We start from the raw sequence: 18,360 nt of genomic DNA on the forward strand, positions 1-18,360 counted from the left end.
TCTTGTGTCTGCGTGGCTTTTGCAGGACACGTTGCCGGCTGCACAGCAGGGGAACAGCTGGCGGTGCTGGACCCCACTGACACATTGGCTGGTGTTTTTCTCTGTGCAGCTAGCACATCTGGGCCCCAACTGGCGGTGTGTTAGAGCCCAGGGACAGCAGGAGGAGGAGCAGGAGGAGGAGGAGCAGGGGGAGGGGAGTGTGGGCCGAAGCCTGCACTGGCGGCAGCTTTGGGTGTGTTGTGTCTGCGTGGCTTTTGCAGGACACGTTGCCGGCTACACAGCAGGGGAACAGCTGGCGGTGCTGGACCCCACTGACACATTGGCGAGGTGTTTGGCTCTGTGCAGCCAGCACTTCCGGACAGCAACTAGCGTTGTTGGAGCCCGGGCTCTGCAGGTGGAGCAGAGTGTAGGCCGAAGCCTAATTGAACCGATTTCAAAAGTCACCTTTAACCCCCCCTCAGGGGTTACAAAGTAGAAGAGCCACAGCTTATGCAGCAGCAGTGCTGCGCAAGTCAAAGGTTGCTCTTGTAATTTTTCTCCTTGCACACGCTGAATGGAACACGTATAACATTTAGCCCTTTATACAGTCAAACTGTGTAATGGAGGCGAGAGTTCCCTTTGTAATGAGACGCAGCACAGGTGTCAAGAATCCCACCTTGGTGCTGGGTGCAGGCTCCCGAGCGTTGTTATTTGCTGTACAGGAGTCTGCGCTGTCGTGTTATCCCCTGGCCTAGCGCCGTTAGCGCTGCCCATCTTCTGGCATCATGTAATGTCGGCCGGTGCGGTTCGCGATGACCATGAATCCCAGCCCCGCAGTGTCTTAACATTGTTAAAACACTGCGGGGCTGGGATTCAGGGCCTGGCGCAGCACATATGTTCGCCTCTCACACTCGGGTCCTTACACCCGCTTCAGACTGTGCGGCGTCATCTGATCCCTTATCGCATGCCACGGCCATGAAGCCGCACAGTCCGAAGAAGGCGGAAGGAGAGGAGGGACAGGCGAACTGATGCACTGATCCTGCCCATGAATCACACCCTCGCAGTCCCAATAAATAAGACACCGAGGGGCGTTGTGTGGGTCAGGGCGGCCGCAGAGGCGCAGCCAGCCAAACAATGATGCCAGAAGACGGGCAGCGCTACCAAGGGGGTTGCAGCGTGTCATTACAAAGGAAAGTCACACCACCGGGACGGTTAAATGGTCACACAGAGGACACATTTCAGACGTGTTTTCAGTTCCACATGTGCGAGGAGAATACGTTTCTGAGCCACCTTGCACACATGCAGCATTACCGCTGTACAAGGTGGCTGGATAACGTAAAAACGCCTGGGGGAGGGGGGACAGGTTCCCTTCAATTTCAGTTCTTGTGTCTGCGTGGCTTTTGCAGGACACGTTGCCGGCTGCACAGCAGGGGAACAGCTGGCGGTGCTGGACCCCACTGACACATTGGCTGGTGTTTTTCTCTGTGCAGCTAGCACATCTGGGCCCCAACTGGCGGTGTGTTAGAGCCCAGGGACAGCAGGAGGAGGAGCAGGAGGAGGAGGAGCAGGGGGAGGGGAGTGTAGGCCGAAGCCTGCACTGGCGGCAGCTTTGGGTGTGTTGTGTCTGCGTGGCTTTTGCAGGACACGTTGCCGGCTACACAGCAGGGGAACAGCTGGCGGTGCTGGACCCCACTGACACATTGGCGAGGTGTTTGGCTCTGTGCAGCCAGCACTTCCGGACAGCAACTAGCGTTGTTGGAGCCCGGGCTCTGCAGGTGGAGCAGAGTGTAGGCCGAAGCCTAATTGAACCGATTTCAAAAGTCACCTTTAACCCCCCCTCAGGGGTTACAAAGTAGAAGAGCCACAGCTTATGCAGCAGCAGTGCTGCGCAAGTCAAAGGTTGCTCTTGTAATTTTTCTCCTTGCACACGCTGAATGGAACACGTATAACATTTAGCCCTTTATACAGTCAAACTGTGTAATGGAGGCGAGAGTTCCCTTTGTAATGAGACGCAGCACAGGTGTCAAGAATCCCACCTTGGTGCTGGGTGCAGCCTCCCGAGCGTTGTTATTTGCTGTACAGGAGTCTGCGCTGTCGTGTTATCCCCTGGCCTAGCGCCGTTAGCGCTGCCCATCTTCTGGCATCATGTAATGTCGGCCGGTGCGGTTCGCGATGACCATGAATCCCAGCCCCGCAGTGTCTTAACATTGTTAAAACACTGCGGGGCTGGGATTCAGGGCCTGGCGCAGCACATATGTTCGCCTCTCACACTCGGGTCCTTACACCCGCTTCAGACTGTGCGGCGTCATCTGATCCCTTATCGCATGCCACGGCCATGAAGCCGCACAGTCCGAAGAAGGCGGAAGGAGAGGAGGGACAGGCGAACTGATGCACTGATCCTGCCCATGAATCACACCCTCGCAGTCCCATTAAATAAGACAACGAGGGCTGTTGTGTGGGTCAGGGCGGCCGCAGAGGCGCAGCCAGCCAAACAATGATGCCAGAAGACGGGCAGCGTTACCAAGGAGCTTGTTGCGTGTGTCAATACAAAGTCAAATCACACCTGAGGGACGTTTTAATGGTCACAGAGGACACATTTTAGACGTGTTCACTTCAACATGGGCAAGGAGAATAAGTTTCTGAGCCACCTTGAACACATGCAGCATTACTGCTGTTCAAGGTAGCTGTAAAACATAGAAACACCTGGGGGAGGGGGGACAGGTTCCCTTCAATTTCAGTTCTTGTGTCTGCGTGGCGGTCGCAGGACACGTTGCCGGCTACACAGCAGGGGAACAGCTGGCGGTGCTGAACCCCACTGACACATTGGCTGGTGTTTTTCTCTGTGCAGCTAGCACATCTGGGCAAAAACTGGCGGTGTTAGAGCCCAGGGTCAGCAGGAGGAGCAGGGGGAGCGGAGTGTAGGCCGAAGCCTGCACTCGAGCAAGTTGAAAGGAAACCTTTAACCCCCCCCCCCAGGCGTTTGTAGCTGAAAGAGCCATTGTGTACAGCACTAATGCTGGAAAAGGTAAACTTAGCTCTTTTAATTATGGTCCTTGTACATGCGGAACCTAACATTTATGAAATGTGTCTCCTCACAGCGTTAAACCGTCCGGTAGGTGGAACTTTCCTTTGTCGTGTGACGCAGCACAGCCATCATTTTTACCCCCTTGGCGCCGTGCGCCGCCTCCTCAGCGTTGTTTGAATCTGTCCCGGAGCCTGCGCTGTTAGGTTAGCCCTTGGCCATGCACACATGTTGCGCTGCCCGTCTTCTGACCTCATTTGGTGTCAGGCTGGCTGCGCCTGTGCGGGTGCGCTGGCCGAGATCCCGCCTCGCAGTGTCGTCTAATGTAATCCCACCGCGGGCCTGTGATCCGTGCCCGTGCGCAGTGCATATCCTCTCCTCTCACTCCCCTCCCTACGGCTTTTTCAGACTGTGCGGTGTCACGGCCGTGGCATGCTATTAGGGACCAGCTGACATCGCACAGTCTGAAGAAGCCGTAGGGAGGGGAGTGAGAGGAGAGGATATGCACTGCGCACGGGCACGGATCACAGGCCCGCGGTGGGATTACATTAGACGACACTGCGAGGCGGGATCTCGGCCAGCGCACCCGCACAGGCGCAGCCAGCCTGACACCAAATGAGGTCAGAAGACGGGCAGCGCAACATGTGTGCATGGCCAAGGGCTAACCTAACAGCGCAGGCTCCGGGACAGATTCAAACAACGCTGAGGAGGGGGCGCACGGCGCCAAGGGGGTAAAAATGATGGCTGTGCTGCATCACACGACAAAGGAAAGTTCCACCTACCGGACGGTTTAACGCTGTGTGGGGACACATTTCATAAGTGTTTGGTTCAGCATGTGCAAGGAGCATCACGAAAAGAGGCACTTTTTCCCTTTGCATCATTACTGCTGCACAAGGTGGCTCCTTCAGTAACAAACGCCTGGGGGGGGGGGGGTCAGGTTCCCTTACATTTAACTTGTTGTGCCTGCGTGGCGGTCGCAGTACACGTTGCCGTATACACAGCAGGGGAACAGCTGGCGGTGCTGAACCCCACTAACACATTGGCGAGGTGTTTGGCTCTGTGCGTACAGCACTTCTGGACGGCAACTAGCGGTGTTGGAGCCCAGGGACAGGTGGAGGAGGAGGAGGTTGGAGGAGGTTGGAGGGATTGCCACACACACAGCAGGGGAACAGCTGACGTTACTGAACCCCAATAACAGAGGAGGGACTGTTGACTGTGCGTACAGCACTTCTGGACGGCAACTGGCGGTGTTGGAGCCCAGGGACAGGTGGAGGAGGAGGAGGTTGGAGGAGGTAGGAGGGATTGCCACACACACAGCAGGGGAACAGCTGACGTTACTGAACCCCAATAACAGAGGAGGGACTGTTGACTGTGCGTACAGCACTTCTGGACGGCAACTGGCGGTGTTGGAGCCCAGGGACAGGTGGAGGAGGAGGAGGTTGGAGGAGGTAGGAGGGATTGCCACACACACAGCAGGGGAACAGCTGACGTTACTGAACCCCAATAACAGAGGAGGGACTGTTGACTGTGCGTACAGCACTTCTGGACGGCAACTGGCGGTGTTGGAGCCCAGGGACAGGTGGAGGAGGAGGAGGTTGGAGGAGGTAGGAGGGATTGCCACACACACAGCAGGGGAACAGCTGACGTTACTGAACCCCAATAACAGAGGAGCGACTGTTGACTGTGCGTACAGCACTTCTGGACGGCAACTAGCGGTGTTGGAGCCCAGGGGCAGGTGGAAAAGCAGAGGAACACAATGTAGGCCGAAGCCTGAGAAAGTCGAAAGGGAACCTTTAACCCCCCCCCCCAAGGCGTTTGTAGCTGAAAGAGCCAGCTTGTGCAGCACAAAAGATGCAAAAGGAAAAGGTGGCTCTTTTCATCATGCTCCTTGCAAACACAGAACTAAACACTTTTAAAATGTGTCCCCTGAAGCCGTGAAACCGTCCCGGAGGTGGGACTTTCCTTCGTAATATGACGCAGCACAGCCATCATTACTACCCCCCCGCCGCCGTGCCCCGGCTCCTCAGCGTTGTTTGATTCCGTCCCGGAGCCTGCGCTGTTATGTTATCCCGTGGCCAGGCACACTTAGCGCTGCCCATCTTCTGACATCATTTGGTGTCAGGCTGGCTGCGCCTGTGCGGCCGCGCTGGCCGAGAGCCCGCCTCGCAGTGTCTTCTGATGTAATCCCACTGGGGGCCTGGGATCCATGGCCATGCGCAGTGCATATCCTCGCCTCTCACTCCCCTCCCTACGGCTTCTTTTTCAGACTGTGCGGTGTCACGGCCGTGGCATGCTATTAGGGACCAGCTGACACCGAACAGTCTGAAGAAGCCATAGGGAGATGAGTGAGAGGTGGAGGTTCAGATATGCACTGCGCATGTCCATAGATCCCAGGCCCCCAGTGGGATTAAATCAGAAGACACTGCGAGGCGGGCTCTCGGCCAGCGTGGCCGCACAGGCGCAGCCAGCCTGACACCAAATGATGCCAGAAGACGGGCAGCGCTAAGTGTGCCTGGCCACGGGATAACATAACAGCGCAGGCTCCGGGACGGAATCAAACAACGCTGAGGAGCCGGGGCGCGGCGCCGGGGGGGTAGGAATGACGGCTGTGCTGCGTCATATTACGAAGGAAAGTCCCACCTCTGGGACGGTTTTACGGTATCAGTGGACACATTTTATAAGTGTTAAGTTTTGCGTGTGCAAGGAGCAAAACCAAAATAGCTACCTTTTTCCTTGTGCAGCATTACTGCTGCACAAGGTGGCTCTTTCAGTAACAAACGCCTTGGGGGGGGGGGACAGATTCCCTTACATTTCAGTTGTTGTGTCAGCGTGGCGGTCGCATGACACATTGCCGGCTACACAGCTGGGGATCAGCTGACGTTACTGAAACCCAATAACACTGGGTCGTATGTTTTGACTGTGCAGACGGCACATCTGAGCCTCAACTGGCGGTGTTGGAGCCCAGGAATTTAAGTTCAGGTGGTAGAAAGATGAACACAACAGGAGACCTGGATAACGTATACAGTGACCTAATTATTTAATCAGGAGGAGGAGTGGCAAATTCCTGCGAGATCCAGGCCTTGTTCATTTTCAGGAAAGTAAGCCGGTCAACGTTATCGGAGGATAGTCGCATGCGACGGTCAGTTAGTACACCACCTGCAGCACTAAAGACACGTTCCGATAATACACTGGCCGCAGGGCAAGACAGCACCTCCAATGCATACTGGCTTAGCTCTGGCCATGTATCCAGCTTTGAGACCCAAAACTTGAAAGGGGAAGAGCCGTCTGGGAGTACAGCAAGAGGGCAAGACATGTAGTCTGTCACCATCTGACGGAACCGTTGCCTCCTGCTGACTGGAGCCGTCTGTGATGGTGTAGACTTTTGTGGGGGGCACAGAAAACTGTGCCACAGTTGGGCCATACTGGTCTTGCCTTGGGCAGAGGCACTGCTTCTGCTCCCTCTTTGTGCAGAGCCTCCACCACTGCCTGGACGCACTGAGCTGCTTTGGAATGCACTAGCAGCACTTCTCTCAGTTGGAATGGAGAAGATGATGGAACTGACCAGTGTGTCTTGGTACTCCCGCATTTTTCGCTCCCGGTTCAACGGTGTGATGAGGCTTTCTACGTTGTCCCGGTAGCGAGGATCGAGGAGGGTGAACACCCAATAATCAGACATGTTGAGAATGTGGTCGATGCGGCGGTCGTTTCTCAGGCACTGCAGCATGTAATCCACCATGTGCTGCAGACTGCCAACTGCCCAAGAAACGCTGTCCCCAGCTGGAGGCGTGATCTCTGCCCGCTCGTCATCACCCCACCCTCGCTGTACACACTGAGTACTGGACAATTCGGGAACTCCCTCCTCTGGACGGATGTCTTCCTCCTCCATTGACTCCTCCTCATCCTCCTCACAAACTGTCCCCTGCCTACGCGTTTGTGAGGAACCACGTGGCGCTGACTGTCCAGAAGATGATGGAAGTGGTGAATCCTCATCCTCCACCTCTTCCACAACATCATCCCTTAGCGCTTGCAGTGATTTTTCAAGCAGGCAGATAAGGGGGACAGTCATGCTGACTAGTGCATCATCTGCACTCGCCATCCGCGTGGAATAATCAAAGGGATGCAAAACCTGGCAGACATCCTTCATAGTGGCCCACTCTGTGGTTGTGAAGTCTGTACGGCGCTGACTGCGACTTTTTTGCGCCTGATACAGCTGGTACTCCATTACAGCTTGCTGCTGCTCACACAACCGCTCCAACATATGTAACGTGGAATTCCACCTGGTAGGTAGGTCACATATGATGCGATGTTCCGGCAGGCGGTGTCGGCGCTGCAGAGCCGCAATGCGCGCTTTTGCCGTGCTGGAACGCCGCAAGTGAGCACACTCTAGGCGGACCTTGTGCAGCAGTGCATCAAGATCCGGATAGTCCCTCAAAAAACTCTGCACGACCAAATTGAGCACATGTGCCAGACATGGGATGTGAGTGAGGTTGCCGAGGCCCAGGGCTGCCACCAGATTTCGGCCATTATCACACACTACCATGCCTGGCTGGAGATTCGCTGGCTCAAACCACACATCGCTCTCCTGCTTGATGGCATTCCAGAGCTCCTGCGCTGTGTGGCTACGATTCCCCAAAAAAATTAATTTCAAGACGGCCTGTTGACGTTTGGCCACGGCTGTGCTCATGTCGGTCGTAACAGGTACACGTTCATCACGGGTCCATGTGGAGGTGGACTGTGACGGCTCCTGCAGCGATGATTCTGAGGAACTGGTGTAAGAGGAGGAGTCAATGCGTACAGAATGGATTCCTGCAATCCTTGGAGTGGGCAGGACACGTCCTGCGCCACTCGCACGGTCTGTACCCGGCTCAACTACATTAACCCAATGGGCAGTGAGGGAAAGGTATCGCCCCTGTCCATGTTGACTGGTCCACGCATCGGTGGTGAGGTGGACCTTGCTACTGACGGCGTTCAGTAGCGCGTGTTTTATGTGTCCCTCCACATGCTTGTGCAGGGCAGGGACGGCTTGCCTGCTGAAGTAAAAGCGGCTGGGCACACTGTACTGTGGGACTGCCAATGACATCAAGTCACGGAAGCTGTCAGTCTCCACCAGCCTGAATGACAGCATTTCCAGTGACAGAAGTTTGGCAATGCCTGCAGTCAGAGCCTGTGCTCGTGGGTGGTTTGACGAGAAAGGCCGCCTTTTCTCCCATGCCTGTACTACCGATGGCTGTAGACTGGGCTGGGAGTGTGTGGTTGACTGGGAAAGTGGTGCTGCGGGTGGAATGACAGCGGGTCTCTGGACAACAGGGCCAGAGGTTCTTCCACGGCGATCCTGGGAGGAAGCCGAACCAGCTGCGTGTGAGCTAGAGGAAGAGGCAACACGAGCTGAAGAGGTGGTAGCTGCCGCTGTTGGTTGGCCTAGCTCTTCAGTGTGTTTGTCTAACTCCGCCGGGTGCCTGTTGCGCACATGTTTCCACATGTTGGAGGTATTGAGGTTGGCGACTTTTTGACCTCTTTTGATTTTTTGATGACACACCTTGCATCTGACATAGCAAATGTCATCTGCAACTGTGTCAAAAAAGGACCAGGCACTGCAAGTCTTGGGAGCCCCCCTTTTGACTTTTGGAAGAGACATGCTCCTTACGGGTGCCAAAGCGGAGGCTGCAGGATCCGCAGTCTTCCCCCTCCCTCTCCCTCTTTGGGCCGTACGGGGAATCTCTTCCTCAGAGCTGCTCCCACCACCTTCCTGTCCCTGACGCCAAGATGGGTCAAGGACCTCATCATCTACACTACCCTCTGCCCCCAACTGCTCCTCCTGGGTAGTCTCAGCAGCAGAGCACGCACCAGTAAGTGGCACCTGAGTGTCATCATCAGCTGATGCGGCCTGCGAGGTGGTGACCGGAGCCACTGGCCCACCCGCCTCTTCAGAGGAAGACAGAAAAAGCTGTTGGGCATCACTGCACCCTGCCTCTTCTTCCATTTCTCCAATGCTGCTTGGCTGGCCCCCTGTTTCCAAGCCAAGAGATGATTCAGAGAACAGAAGTAGAGACTGCTCCTGTCCTGGGATCTCTGTCTGCCTGGGCAATTTTGCAGGTGGTGAAGAGACAGATGGCTGCTCTCCAGTGCTCTGTGTCTGAGAGGATGTGGCACTAATGGAAGTTGATGCATTAGCTGCCATCCATCCCACAACGGCTTCAATTTGGTCTTCACGCAGCAGCGGTGTACGGCGCTCGGCGACAAAGCTGCGCATGAACGACTGTTCCCTTGTGAAAGTGGGTGCTGATGACTCACCGGTGCCCGCAGCAGGCACAGAATCCCCACGTCCCCTCCCTGCTCCGCGCCCACGCCCACGCCCACGTGCCTTACTCACTGCCTTCTTCATCTTGGTTGACTGATAAAGATAAGCAGAAAAGTACTAACGGCTTTGTGTGCTTATTCCTGAGCAACTCCTCCTAACAGGTATAAGACACACTAATTTTCTAAAGTGTGGACTAGACTTGAATATGAGCTAATGTGGCCTACACAAATGTAAAGTGGTGTAACTGGTGTGTTTGGTGAACTTTATTATTTATTTATTTTTTTGGGGCTGAACTGACAACGGATAGAGCTGCAATCACACGGAGACCGTGCAGACAGCCGTAAACGGCGCTGCAAGGCCCAAAAACCCTCCTCTACTTTATCCTATGTAGTGTTTTTCCACAAATTAGCTGGAGACGGGTGGAAAGACACTAATAGGATTTTTTAAAATAAATTAGCAGCAGACTACACTACTTTGAAAAAAAAGAAAATTGATTTGGCGGTATGACGCAGTGAAAAACCCTGAGCTGCAGACAACCAGGCTACGGCTGCTCACAGACTACAGGGCGAGCTGCAGTCACACGGAGACCGTGCAGACAGCCGTAAACGGCGCTGCAAGGCCCAAAAACCCTCCTCTACTTTATCCTATGTAGTGTTTTTCCACAAATTAGCTGGAGATGGGTGGAAAGACACTAATAGGATTTTTTAAAATAAATTAGCAGCAGACTACACTACTTTGAAAAAAAAGAAAATTGATTTGGCGGTATGACGCAGTGAAAAACCCTGAGCTGGAGACAACCAGGCTATAGCTGCTCACAGATTACAGGGCGAGCTGCAGTCACACGGAGACCGTGCAGACAGCCGTAAACGGCGCTGCAAGGCCCAAAAACCCTCCTCTACTTTATCCTATGTAGTGTTTTTCCACAAATTAGCTGGAGACGGGTGGAAAGACACTAATAGGAATTTTTGGAAAAAATGTGCAGCAGCCTGCACTACTTCAAAAAAAAAAAAAAAAAGGACAGTATGAGGCAATGAACCACCCTCCCTGAACTGAATACAACCAGCTATGGATGGCCTATGTGGCTGCACTCAGACTAGAGAGTGGGCTGCACTCACACACACACACAGAGAGACCTTGCAGATCGCTGTGAAAACAGCGCTACAAGGCAAAAGGAAGGTGAATAGTAGGTGAACACAGCGGTTGCTAAATTAGCCTTTGGAAAGCACAAAGAAGCAAATCGCTATCTCTAAACTGTCCCTCAGTCAGCAAACAGCGTCCTGTCACTAACTGAATTCACAGCAGAGTGATCGCAAAATGGCGCCAGCGACTTTTAAACTGCATCATGACATCATTTCAGCAGCCAATCACAGCCTTGCCAGTAGTTTCATGCCCTCCATGCTAAACAGGATGTGCCCACACTTGGAATCTTTCTCATTGGCTGAATTTCTGAATTTTGAATCATTGAACTTCCGATTCCGGTATCCGATACGCGCCAAGTATCGGAATCCCGGTATCGGAATTCCGATGCCGCTAGTATCGGCCGATACCCGATACTTGCGGTATCGGAATGCTCAACACTACTGACAAACAGAGAATGGGGAAGAAGAATGAAGAAGAAGGGAGGGGTTACTGACATCAGAGCTACATCACAGATAGAGAAAAAGAGAGAGGAAGGTCAAACTTATAAAGGGGGCATACCTTATTGCATAGTAATGACAGCAACAATATAATGACAATGCAATACTGTCTGCATGATTCCTAAGTTGTGGGAGATGACATACCCTTAAACAGACATGAAGACTCTTAACATCAAACATGCAGGGGCATTTATCCAAATTGTCTAATTGTTAGACTGTGCAAACTTAGACTAGACAGTCTTAAAATATGCCAAATGTATCAAAGTGGTTCATGCTGTTTGATTAAATCTGTTTAATAGCCACCGATTAATTGGCTTACTTTGAAACAGAACTGTGCACCACAATTTTAGCATTTATTTGGAACTTTGTGTTGCATGTTAAGCAACGTCCATTTTCAGCAAAGCCACACCCTATCGATAGACAGGTGATAAATAGTGTCTAATACCATTTTCGCCCCATATTTTGATAGATTTCTCGTGCATTTCGCTTGATAAATATGCCCCATTGTATTTTAACAAAATCTGTAGACTATATTCAAATAGACTAGACCTTCTCTATCAGCTTCCCATCCTTATACTCCGAGAGGAAACTTCCCATCTTGCAAATATTTCCCAGCAGCAATTAAAAGGAAATAGCGTGTTTTTACATGACAGGTTCCCTTTAAATAAAAACAAAAGTTTATGTATTATTTAACCCCTTTGCACACCATGCCATACATGTACATCCCACTATGATGTGTGGTGTGTGTAGAGTGGGTTCAGGAGCTGTGCCCACTCCAAACAGCACAGAAGCATGTTGTAATGCATAACCTGCATCTGGCTATAACAGCAGCTGATCTTTATCTATTTAGATGCCACTACATTTCCCCATAGAATTTCATTGGATACAGAAAATCCACAGGTAAAAAAGCCATGAAAAAAATGTAAAAAAATAGTAAAATTAAAATAATTGGAAAAAGTATCCAATTCAGAGATGTACTGGACTAAAAGTGTATGTAGCTAGGTGCTAGATTATTATAGTTCTTCAAACAAGTCTGGTTCTTAAAATTCTGCACTGTGTCATTCCTCCTCCAAATTTATAAATAAATTGACAACTGGGTGTTTTAATTTCTAAGACGCCTGTCCCTATATAGTCTACCCTGTCCATATTAATAGGACAGCGTCAGACAGGAAAGGGACACACAACCGAAACAACCTGATGCTAAAGACGTCTAACATTTCTTGGAGGAGTAAGAGGATCAGTACAACAAAGATCTGTCAATAGCACTGTCAATATTTGTTATTTCACAGGAAATACAAGCATTTTATAAAACGGGAGATCTGACTGGTTCTTTTTAAATAGGAAGCATCTATAAAGTAGAGGACGCAGTTGTTTAATTTTGTAAATGTAGATGTACCAGTCTCATGAGTCATCACATTATACAACAGATACGTTTACTGCATTATTTGGCCTAGAATAAAACAAGAGATGAAAGGTCCTTCCGATCAACTCATCTATTTCTTCCTGAATTTATATTCTGCAAATAAAACAAGCTTCACAGTTTTAGAAAATGACCACCCTCTCCTGTCTTATTGCAGTTATTTTCAAGGGAAATGGAAACAATGCATATTCAGAATTATTAAGGTTTATCTAGTGATAACAATCATTTAGAATGTCTCTTCATTAAATAGTATATGTGTCAAGACTAAGGGGACGTCACAGATTTATGCTAGAAAAGTGGTGTGAAATTTTTTTATAAATTTTTTTTGCACAATGCAGATTTGCGCAAAAATGTTAGAAACTTTTGGCATTTTAATGCAAGTTTGAAGCAGCCATGACAAAATGGGGGGGACTGGGGTGGAACTAGGGCGTGATATCGCGTGGTTATATCCGCCTGTTAAATTCTGCAAAAGTGTTGGTGTTTCTTATTATGTTAGAAAGTCTACTTCAGTCTCCAACTAGAGTTACATTTCCGATGAGGCACACGGAGGCGCATGCCACTGAGAAGATGCACCAAATTCATTAAGTGGCGTGCTACGTTTAATGAAGTTGGCTCTTTGTACTCCAGGGAGCCATTACAAGTATCAATGATTAGTGTTGAGCATTCCGATACCGCAAGTATCGGGTATCGGCCGATACTTGCGGTATCGGATTTCTGATACCGAGTTCCGATTTTTTTGTGATATCGGAAATCGGAATCGTAAGTTCCCAGTGTATGGTTCCCAGGGTCTGGAGGAGAGGAGACTCTCCTTCAGGCCCTGGGATCGATATTCATGTAAAAAATAAAGAATTAAAATAAAAAATATGGATATACTCACCCCTCCGGCGGACCCTGGACCTTAGCGATGTAACCGGCAGCCTCCGTTCCTAAGAATGCAGTGAGTTTAGGACCTGCGATGACGTCGCGGCTTGTGATTGGTCGCGTGAGCGGTCACATGAGCGGTCACGCGACCAATCACAAGCCGCGACATCATCGAAGGTCCTTACCTCGGCATTCTTAGGAACGGAGGCACCGCTAAGAGCAGGGGCCGCCGGAGGGGTGAGTATATCAATATTTTTTATTTTTATTCTTTATTTTATACATGAATATGGATCCCAGGGCCTGAAGGAGAGTTTCCTCTCCTTCAGACCCTGGGAACCATTCCGATATTTTGTGTCCCATTGATATGCATTGGTATCGGGTATCGGTATCGGCGAGATCCGATATTTTGCCGGTATCGGCCGATCCAATCCGATACCGATACCTTTGCATATCGGAAGGTATCGCTCAACACTATCAATGATATAATAAATGTAATCTCTTCTATGTTTCTCAACATTCCTAAGTGCCTCCTACAAAACTAATGACATCAATGTACCCTCTAGGTTATGGTAATACATAGTACTGCCTATTAAATGTGATTCCCCCTTAGACATGGCATGAACCTTTTGGGGTACTTGGATAACAGGCTGATAATCACTAAAGGTGTTGTCAACTACTTAGACAACCCCTTTCGATCTCAACGTTTGACACCTTGTCTTCCCGGGGCTCATATGCGCTTGTTATGTTACATGAGCTCTGCGCCCAATCAGCTCTGGCATCACTGGCCCCACCTTCGGACATATTGAGCATCAACAGGAAGTCAGGGCTTCGGCTGCTTTCTGACTTCCTCTTGATGTTCGATTTGTCCAAAGGCAGAGACAGTGACGCCAGCGCTGATTGGGCACAGGGCTCATGTGACATAATGTTACATGAGCCTCGGGAACACGAGTGTCAACAACACCACTGGAACGGCGCCGACACAGGAGGTGAGTATAAGTGTTTTTATTTTATTGGGGCCAAACATTCAGATTGAGAAGGGGTTGTTCTAGTAGTGGACAACCCCTTTAAAATAAAAGGTCCTGACTAGTGATGGGTGAGCACTAAAATGCTCGGGTGCTTGTTGCTCGGGTCGAGCAAATTGGAATACTCGGGTACTCAGCCAGAACAACAAGCCCAATGTAAGTCTATGGGAGACCCGAGTATTTTTACCGCGATCCCCCCCGGGGGTCCTTTTAAGGTCTAAAAACATCTGAAAATGATGGAAACACTGCTCAAATGACACAGGGACATCATGGGGATCGCCCCTGGAAGCATTCCTGACTCCTAGTTCACAGCTTTAATCATTTTTTTCCGAGATTCATGCCATTTTTCCCAGTTCCACAAAAAACACATGAAAGCGAAACCACAACGGGTTTTGCTGGGAAATACGTCAAGGTACATCCTTTGCAGCTTAATGACTTGCCTGTAAGGCCAAATATTTAAACCCAGATCGAAAGGTTTTTTTCAACTTTAACATTGCTTTCAGCCACTACAAATGCATTTACTGGGAAATGTCATTGTAACATTTAACACTCCTAGCTGGCCATGCGGTGTGTGACACATAAGCAGACCCATCTTCATTTACAAAGGAGGGACTCCTTCACAGAGTCACAGAGCCTATTTTTACTGGTGCATCAGGCGGCATTAATCTTCTTAAAGGGCCATTATGAAACAGTGGGTCTCCTAAACTGTTGTAGCCTAGGCTGTGAGTGGATGGGCTGCCAAGAATTACGACACACCACAATACCCCTGTCATAAGATGTCCAGGGGGACTCCTGAAAAAGTGTTGCATTGAATTCAAGGCCAGCCCTGCTACCAATTCATATGCACCCCAATAAGCCTTTGAACCCACATAGTGGATGGGCCCATGAAAATCCACTTCACAATATGCATTTTGTACTCCTGTCTTCCTTGGTTTTACACATTGGCGGCAAGGCCAGCCCTGCTGCATAGTCATATGCACCCCATTACGCCCTGGAACCCACATAGTGGATGGGCCCCTGAAAATCCACTTCACAATATGCATTTTGTACTCCCGTACTCCTTGGTTTTACACATTGGCGGCAAGGCCAGCCCTGCTGCGTAGTCAGTCATATGCACCCTATTAGGCCTTGGAACCCACATAGTGGATGCACCCATGAGAATCCACTTCACAATATGCATTTTGTGCTCCATACTCCTTTGTTTTATACATTGGCAGGAAGGCGAGCCCTGCTGCATAGTCAGTCATATGCACCCCATTAGGCCTTGGAACCCACATACTAGATGTGCCCATGAAAATCCACTTCACAATATGCATTTTGGACTCCCGTACTCCTTGGTTTTACACATTGGCGGCAAGGCCAGCCCTGCTGCATAGTCAGTCATATGCACCCCATTAGGCCTTGGAACCCACATACTGGATGGGCCCAGGAAAATCCACTTCACAATATGCATTTTGTACTCCCGTACTCCTTTGCTTTGCACATTGGCGGCACGGCCAGCCCTGCTGCATAGTCAGTCATATGCACCCCATGAGGCCTTGGAACCGACATAGTGGATGGGCCCATGAAAATCCACTTCACAATATGCATTGTGTGCTCCATACTCCTTTGTTTTATACATTAGCAGGAAGGCGAGCCCTGCTGCATAGTCAGTCATATGCACCCTATTAGGCCTTGGAACCCACATACTGGAAGGGCCCAGGAAAATTAACTTGTATTTTTTAATGGTATGATGGTTCCCTCTTTGCACAATTATTTACAGGAGAATTTGGCAATTTTATTTGACATGTTTTTAACACTAAGGTTCAGATACGGCTTTAAAAAAGGCAAATACTTGCAATACAAGGCAATTTTATTGCAAACTACAAAATTCAAGGAATAGTATGATTGAATAGTGTGAGTGTGTACACTTTTGTATGTGTTAACATACACAGGTTAATAAGTACATATAAGACTTAAATAAATATAGTGATTACGTATATATGAAGATTAACTACATACAGTATAGTTAGATCATCACCAAGAGGCTTTTAAACATCATCCGTCTGGAATATCAGAGAAGCAACACCAAGACAGAGAACCCCTGGGAGATTACCTACACTACATGGGCTTCCCCAATTATGCAGGTATAAGCACACTGTACATGTACAGGTACCCCAGTTTTGGCATCTGTCTTAGTCATGTTTCTATGGTCTTATATAGTGAATAACACTATGTAACTCTAGTTTCACCCACACCTTCAAGTGGCCACTTTTCAAGATTGGATGAAACTGAGATATCATGGAGTCATCAGAGGAGGGGCCACAAACCCCTAGAAAATAGAAGCCACAAGGATTTAGATCAAACCACCACCGGCATAGTTTCAGTAAACCTTAATGTTTTACAATGACAAACAGCAAACATATAGAGGCTTAGAACTGTTTGTGAAGTGAATAAACAAACATTTATCAAGATTGTGTCACTATGAGCATTGTCTGTCACATCTCTAAATGTTTTACAAGAAATGCAGCTATGTGATTGTCTGAATGCATTCGGTATACAGTATTTCAATCTTGTTTACAAATCGCCATTTGTATAGTCTCCATTTGTACATTTGAGGTAGACAAAGTTAAGGCTCGCAAGGAGAGAAACAAATATAGTGGACAAAGCTATATTTTTAATTAACTACTGAGGCAAAGTAACAGCATTGCTTTATCAAATTTATATGAAGTGTATTGTGTCCAATGTTAGCAACCAGGCAACACAAAAAGGAGCTTTTCAAGTGAGCTCTTTAAGGTACACAAATGTTATGAAGTGTTTTCCAACAAGGATTTGGTTTCACCAATGGGGGGTACCTTTTGTAAAAATAGACTAGTGCCATCACAGCCCCCCTTGACCAAACTTCACCGGCCTATAACAGTACAAAGCAAGTTCAACCTGGTGATCTAGTGGCAGTTATTCAAGAGACATTGCAGGAGTCCTTTTTGGACTGATTAAAATAGTGCCATCACAGCCCCCTAGACCTAAATGCCCCGTACAGACTACGTTCACCCTGGTGATCTACTGGCAGGTACAGGACAGATTGCAGGAGACAGATTCGCCAATGTGTTGTCCTTTTTGGACTTAAAAATATAGTGCCATCACAGCCCCCGTGCCCAAAAATCACTGGCCTATAACAGTACTGAGCATGTGCACCCTGGTCATGTCGTCGGAGATAAGGAAGAGACATTGCAGGAGACAGAGTTAAGAATTAGGGCCAATGTAGTGGTGTGGGTCTGAGACTTTTAATGCAGTGCATGATCTGCCAAACAATTCCTCAATGGGGGTACCTTTTTTAAAAATACACTAGTGCCATTGCATGCCCCTAGCCCAAACTTCAATGGCCTATAACAGTACTGAGCATGTTCACCCTGGTGATCTAGTGGCAGGTACAGGACAGATTGCAGGAGACAGAGTTAAGAAGTAGGCCCAATGTAATGTCATGCCCAATTCCCCAATGTAAAATCTTTTTTTTTTTTTTTTAAATAAAAGAGTGCCATCACAGGCCCCTTGGCCAACATGCACCGTACAGAGCATGTTCACCCTGGTGATCTACTGGCAGGTACAGGACAGATTGCAGGAGACAGAGTTAGGAAGTAGGCCAAATGTAATGCCATGGACAAATTCCCCAATGTGTTGTCCTTTTTTAAAAAAATAAAGAGTGCCATCACAGCACCCTTGGCCAAAATGCACGGTACAGACCACGTTCACCCTGGTGCTATAGTGGTTCTGGATGAGGAGGATGAGGATAAGGAGGAGGACAAAAACAAACAGACCAAATCTGGAAGCGTCCCTTGCCCCTTGCCTTAACCATTTTAAATGGACTACTGCACTATTTCAAATGCTCAGCACAAATGTCTTTATTACTAGCGAAATAATATGTGATCAGTATGCCTGCAAATCTACGATTTTTCAAACCCAAACACCAGGCAGGCCTCAGCCTGACCTAACAGACTCTATTCAATTATTTTTTTTTTAAAGTTAATTAATGCTAAATAGCACTGCATAGAATTAGAGAATCACACGGCCAAAAAAAAGTACACCGGCCTCCAATGCCCAAACTTGGAGCACAGAGATATATGACGGTTGACGGCTGTAACGGA

The sequence above is a fragment of the Ranitomeya variabilis genome, chromosome 3, assembly GCF_051348905.1.
Source record: "Ranitomeya variabilis isolate aRanVar5 chromosome 3, aRanVar5.hap1, whole genome shotgun sequence".
NCBI lineage: Eukaryota > Metazoa > Chordata > Amphibia > Anura > Dendrobatidae > Ranitomeya > Ranitomeya variabilis.